Below are 6,702 nucleotides of genomic sequence, written 5' to 3'. Positions count from 1 at the left end.
GGCGGGACCGTGCGGGGCTGGGGACGGAGCCGCGGCCACCGGGGCGGGCTCGGCGCCGGGCCCGTGCGGATCCAGGCGCTCGGGGCGGGCCCGGGGCGGGCTCGGAGCAGAGCCCGGGGCGGTTCGGGGCGCTCGGTGCGGTGCCGGTGCCTGATGCGGTCCCGGTGCGGTGCCGGTGCTCGGTGCGGAGCTCGGTCTGGTCCCGGAGCGGTCCCGGTGCAGAGTCCGAGGTGGTCCTGAGGTGGTCCCGGTGCCCGATGCAGTCCCGGGGTGGGCTCGGAGCGGAGCCCGAGGTGGTCCCGGCGCCCGATGCGGTTCCGGGGTGGTCTCGGTGTAGAGCCCGAGGTGGTCCCGGTGTCCGATGCAGTCCCGGGGTGGGCTCGGAGCGGAGCCCGAGGTGGTCCCGGGGTGGTCCCTCGCCAAACGCGGTTCCGGGGTGGGCTCGGAGCGGAGCTCGAGGTGGTCCCGGGTTGGTCCCGGTGCTCGATGCCGTCCCGGGGCGGGCTCGGAGCGGAGCCCAAGGTGGTCCCGGGGCCGCCCCGATGCGGTCCTGGAGCGGTCCCGGTGCAGAGCCCGGTGCGGACCGAGGTGCTCGGTGTGGTCCGGTGCAGTGTCTGGAACCTGATGCGGTCCCGGTGCGGAGCCCGGTGCGGAGCCCGAGGTGCTCCCGGGGCTTAATGCGGTCCCGGTGCCCGGTGCGGAGCCCGGTGTTGAGCCCCGTGACGTGCCTGGAGCCTGACGGGGTCCCGGTCCTGGTCCCGGTCCGGTGCGGTCCCTGGGCCGGTGCCGGTGGCGGTCCCGGTCCTGTTCCCGGTGCCGCGCTCCGGAGCTCGGCTCGGTGCGGTCTCGGTGCCGGTGCGGAGCTTCCCCCGCTCCCCGCACTGAATTATTCAGCAGCGGGGCCGCCCCTCCCTCTCTCCCGCCTTCCTCCCCTTTCTCCTCCTCCCCCTTTCCCTCCCTTCTCCTTCCCTTCCTTCCCTCCCCTCTCCTCTTTTTCCTTTCCTTTCCTTTCCTTTCCTTGAAATTTCCTTGAAATTTCCTTGAAATTTCCTTACCTTTCCTTTCCTTGAAATTTCCTTTCCTTTCCTTGAAATTTTCTTTCCTTGAAATTTCCTTTCCTCATTTCTCCGCCCCTTTTCCCCCTTTTTCGTCTTCCCCTTTTCCCTTTTTCCCCTTTCCCCCCTTTCCTCCTTTTCCCTTCCCAGCTGCAGAAATTTGGGAATGGGGAAACTGAGGCAGAGCTCCGTGGGATCCGCACTCCCCGCCCTTCCCAAAAAAATCCCGGGAATGTTGTGGAGGAGCCGAGCCCGTGGGGAGGAGCGTCAAGCACCGGAGGGCAAGGAAAAGAAACCTCGGGGAATCCTGGAATTCTTGGGGCTGGAAAAGCCCTCGGAGCCAGGACCTGATCCAGGTCTCCTCAAATCCACAGGGATTTGAAATCCCCCCAGGAATGGGGATTTAAACCCATTCCAGGCAGGAATTGTTCCCGATATCCCGGAAAGCTCCCCTGGCACAGCTGGAGGCGCTTCCCTCAGCCCATCCCTCGTTCCCTGGGAGCAGATCCCGATCCCGGCTGGCTCCGATCTGCCCGGATTCCCGCCGGGAATTCCCCCGGGAATTTACAGTCCTGGGGGGGGACGGGGAGGGATTCCCAAAAAATCCCAAACCCCATGGAATCACAGTTAGGAATGCCCAGGTGTGTCCTGGGATGGGGCGGAATTCCCAAGAAAATCACAGATCCCAAGAATTCACAGTTCGGAATGTCCAGGTGTGTCCTGGGATTCCCAAAAAAAAGCCCAAATCCCATGGATTCAGAGATGGAATGCCTAGGTGTGTCCTGGGATGGGGCAGAATTCCCAAAAAATCCCAAATCCCATGGATTCATAGCTGGGAATGCCCAGGGATTCCCAAAATATCCCAAATCCCATGCATTCACAGTTGGGAATGCCCAAGTGTGTCCTGGGATTCCCAAAAAAGCCCAAATCCCATGGATTCACAGGTGAGAATGTGGGATGGGGAGGAATTCCCAAAAAATCCCATGGATTCACAGCTGGGAATGCCCAGGTGTGTCCTGGGTGGGGAGAATTCCCAAAAAAGCCTAGATCCCATGGATTCACAGGTGGGAATGTGCAGGTGCATCCTGGGGTGGGGCAGAATTCCCAAAAAACCCACAAATCTCATGGATTCAGAGGTTGCAATGCCCAGGGATTCCCAAAAAATCCCAAATCCCATGGATTCAGAGGTGGGAATGTGGGATGGGGCAGAATTCCCAAAAAATCCCATGGATTCAGAAGTGGGAATATCCAGGTGTGTTCCAGGGTTCCCAAAAGAGCCCAAATCCCATGGATTCAGAGATGGGAAAGCTGGATGGGGAGGAATTCCCAAAAAATCTCAGATCCCATGGATTGACAGGTGGGAATGTGGGGTGGGGCAGAATTCCCAAAAAATCCCAAATCCCAGGGATTCACAGCTGGGAATGCCCAAGTGTGTCCTGGGATTCCCAAAAAAGCCCAAATCCCATGGATTCACAAGTGGGAATGTGGGATGGGGAGGAATTCCCAAAAAATCCCATGGATTCAGAAGTGGGAATACCCAGGTGTTTTCTGGGATTCCCAAAAGAGCCCAGATCCCATGGATTCACAGGTGGGAATGAGGGATGGGGCAGAATTCCCAAAAAAAACCCCTCAAATCCCATGGATTCACAGGTGGGAATGCCCAGGTGTGTCCTGGGTGAGGAGAGATTCCCAAAACCCCCACAAATCCCATGGATTCCCAGGTGGGAATGCCCAGGTGTGTCCCGAGATGGGCAGGATTCCCAAAATCCCAAATCCAAATCCCAAACAGGGCAGGATAAATCCGGCCCCATTCCCTGGGATTGGGCTGGAAAATCCACGAAAGGCTTGGGGAGAGGCAAAAGGAAATCTGGGAATCTGGGAATCTGGGAATCTGCGCTTGTGCCTGGCAGATTTTACTGGGAAAGAGAAAAATCCCTCGGGAATTCTGAAGCTGCTCTGGCTTTCCTTGGAAACTCCCTGGGAAATTATAATTTATGGTAATTAGATCTTATTGCATATTCATGAGCTTTTATGGGAATCCCGCCCCATCCCGGGGATGGGCATTCCCACCTGAAAATCCATGGGATTTTTCAGGAATTCCTCCCCATCCTGCATTCCCACCTGTGAATCCATGGGACCTGGGATTTTTTGGGGAATTCTGCCCCACTCAGGACACACCTGGGCATTCCCAGCTGTGTGAATCAATGGGATTTGGGATTTTATGTGAATCCCTGGGCATTCCCAGCTCTGAATCCATGGGATTTGGGCCTTTTTGGGGGAATTCTGCCCAATCCCACATTCCCACCTGTGAATCCATAGGATTTGGGATTTTATTTGGGGAATCCCTGAGCATTCCCACCTGTGAATCCATGGGATTTGAGATTTTTTGGGAATTCCGCACCATCCCACATTCCCACCTGTGAATCCATGGGATTTGGGATTTTTTGGGGAATTCTGCCCCACTCAGGACACACCTGGGCATTCCCAGCTGTGTGAATCAATGGGATTTGGGATTTTATGTGAATCCCTGGGCATTCCCAGCTCTGAATCCATGGGATTTGGGCTTTTTTGGGGGAATTCTGCCCAATCCCACATTCCCACCTCTGAATCCATAGGATTTGGGATTTTATTTGGGGAATCCCTGAGCATTCCCACCTGTGAATGCATGGGATCTGGGATTTTTTGGGAATTCTGCCCCATCCCAGGACACACCTGGGCATTCCCACCTGTGAATCCATGGGATTTGTGCCTTTTTTGGAAATTCCTCCCCGTCCCACATCCCCACCTGTGAATCCATGGGATTTGGGACTTTTTTAGGAATTCTACCCCACCTCACGATGCATCTGCATATTCCCACCTGTGAGTCCATGGGAATTGGGATTTTTTGGGAATCCCTCCCAATTCCGCATTCCCACCTGTGAATCCATGGGATTTGGACTTTCTTAGGAATTCTGCTCTACCGCAGGACACACCTGGGCATTCCCAGCTGTGAATCCATGGGATCTGGGATTTTTTGGGAATTCTGCCCCATCCTAGGACACACCTGGGCATTCCCACCTGTGGATCCATGGGATCTGGGATTTTTTTGGGAATTTCTCCCAATCCCACATTCCCACCTGTGAATCCATGGAATTTTTTGCTTTTTTGGGAATCCCCACCCAAGGATTTTTCTCTCCCCAGCCCCATTCCTGTTCCTTTCCTTTCCTTTTCCCTCCCTCTCTCCCACATTCCCATTTCCACAAAATCCGATTTTTTTCCCTCTTGGCTTTGTTGGCTCCCAAATTCCAGAGATTTTTTGGGATCATTTTAAGGACCAGGATGACCCCCCCAAAAATGAGGACAAATGCCAAAATAAAAACCCAAAATCAGGATAATTCACCCCAAAATCGCCCCCAATTTGGGGTCCAGCCAAAGCCCCCCCTGATATTCTGGGAAACAGCGGGGAAAAATGAGGAAAAAAGGGAAAATTAAGGAAAGGGGGAAAAATGGGGGGAAAAAGCAGCAAAATGGGGAAGAGAGAAGGAGAAGGGAAGAAGAGGGAAAAAAGAAGGGAAAGGTGGGGGGGAAATGCAACAAAATGAGAAAAAAATAGAAAAATGTGGAAAGAAAATTTAAAAAATGAAGAGCAACTTGGGAAAAAACAGGAGGGAGGAGGAAAATAAAGGAAAACCCAGGATGGATCTGGGAATTCTTTGGGATCTTTAATGGGAAGGGTGGAATTTTTGAGTCCTCCCAGACCAGGATCTGATCCCGAAGTTCCAGGGATGTTCCCACCTGGATCGGGCGATCCCAAATCCTCCTTTGGGTCCGGACCCGCTCCCAGCTCAAACCCGAGACTCCCAGGGAGGAATTTTCCGGTTTTTCCAGGGATTTCTCCCACTCCCGGGATCGCTCGGCAGCTCCTCCCGATCCAGTCCTTTAGAGGGCAGCAAGAGCTCGGGAATTGCGTCCCTGGGAGCTCCCGAGGGAGGAATTCCTGCCCAAAATCCCAAAATCCCTCCCAGCCCTGCCCGCTGGCACGGGGGGTTCCATTCCCGGTGTCCCGGCATTCCAGGATTCCCTGTTCGGGTGGGATTGGAGATCCCGGGAAAAGGGCGAGGCTGGAATGTCGGGATGGAGCGGGGATTGTGGGCAGAAATCATGGAAAGGAAGAGTTTTAAAGGGAAAAGTTTGGGATTTTGGGAAGGAATGGAATTTTCTCTGGGAATTCCAGCCAGAGGATTCCATTCCTGTCCCAAGGAATGGAAGGAATGGAATTGTCTGGCTGTAATTCAGAAGAATCCATGGAAAATTTGGAGCGCCCTGGGATTGTGGAAGTGTCGGGGTTGGAATGGGATGGGATTGAAGGTCCCTTCCCATGCAATCCCTTCCAGAATTCCACGAAATTCCCAAATCCCAGATTTTGGCCCTCCAGGATGGAATTGTCCTCTCGAGGATCCACATTCCCGGTGTCCCGGCATTCCAGGATTCCCTGTCGGGGTGGGATTGGAGATCCCGGGGAAAGGGCGAGGCTGGAATGTCGGGATGGAGAGGGGATTGTGGGCAGAAATCATGGAAAGGAAGAGTTTTAAAGGGAAAAGTTTGGGATTTTGGGAAGGAATGGAATTTTCTCTGGGAATTCCAGCCAGAGGATTCCATTCCTGTCCCAAGGAATGGAAGTAATGGAATTCCCTGTCTGGAATTCCCAGAGAATCCCTGGGAGTGTCCATGGAAAATTTGGAGCACCCTGGGATTTTGGAAGTGTCAGGGTCGGAATGAGATGGGATTGAAGGTCCATTCCCATCCAATCCCTTCCAGAATTCCACGAAATTCCCAAATCCCAGCTTTTGGCCCTCCAGGATGGAATTGTCCTCTCGAGGATCCCCATTCCCGGTGTCCCGGCATTCCAGGATTCCCTGTCGGGGTGGGATTGGAGATCCCGGGGAGAGGGTGAGGCTGGAATGTCGGGATGGAGCGGGGATTGTTGGGGGGAAATCATGGAAAGGAAATGTTTTAAATGGAAAAGTTTGGGATTTTGGGAAGGAATTCCTGGCTGGGCTGGAATTCCCAGAGAATCCCTGGGAGTGTCCATGGGAAAATTGGAGCACCCTGGGATGGTGAGAGGAGTCCCCACATATGGAATGGGGGTGGAACTGGAAGATCCTGGAATCCTATTCCCACAAAAACCATCCCAGAGGATGGGACCCCTGGGATCATCCTACAAGGAATGTCCCCCCCTTTCCTGTTCTCTGGATCCTCCCGTTCCTGGGAAAGCAGCGCCAGCTGGGAGAGTCCCATTGTCCATAAAATCATGGAATTGTGGAGCCTGGAAAAGCCCTTGGAGCCCTCGGATCCAACCATTCCCAGCCCTGATCCCTGCTCCCCCAAATCCAAGGGATCCCAATCCCTCCGGGAACGGGAACTCCACCTGCCCCGGGAAGGGGAAGGGCTGGAAAACCTTTCCAGGTGGGAATCGATCCCAAAATCCAACCAGACATCCCTCGGTGCAACGGCCAGGGTCCGAATTCCACCTGGAAATTCCACCTGGAAATTCCACCTGGAAATTCCTGGGAATGCCGGTGCAGCGCCTGCCCTGGAGTTTTTTCCATAAAAATTCCAGCTCGGAGCCAGGAATGAGACATTCCTGAGGGAAAACATCACTGGGAAA

The sequence above is a fragment of the Ammospiza nelsoni genome, chromosome 3 (genome assembly GCF_027579445.1).
Source record: "Ammospiza nelsoni isolate bAmmNel1 chromosome 3, bAmmNel1.pri, whole genome shotgun sequence".
NCBI lineage: Eukaryota > Metazoa > Chordata > Aves > Passeriformes > Passerellidae > Ammospiza > Ammospiza nelsoni.
The sequence above is the reverse complement of the archived record's forward strand: the minus strand, read 5'-3'. Positions refer to the sequence as shown.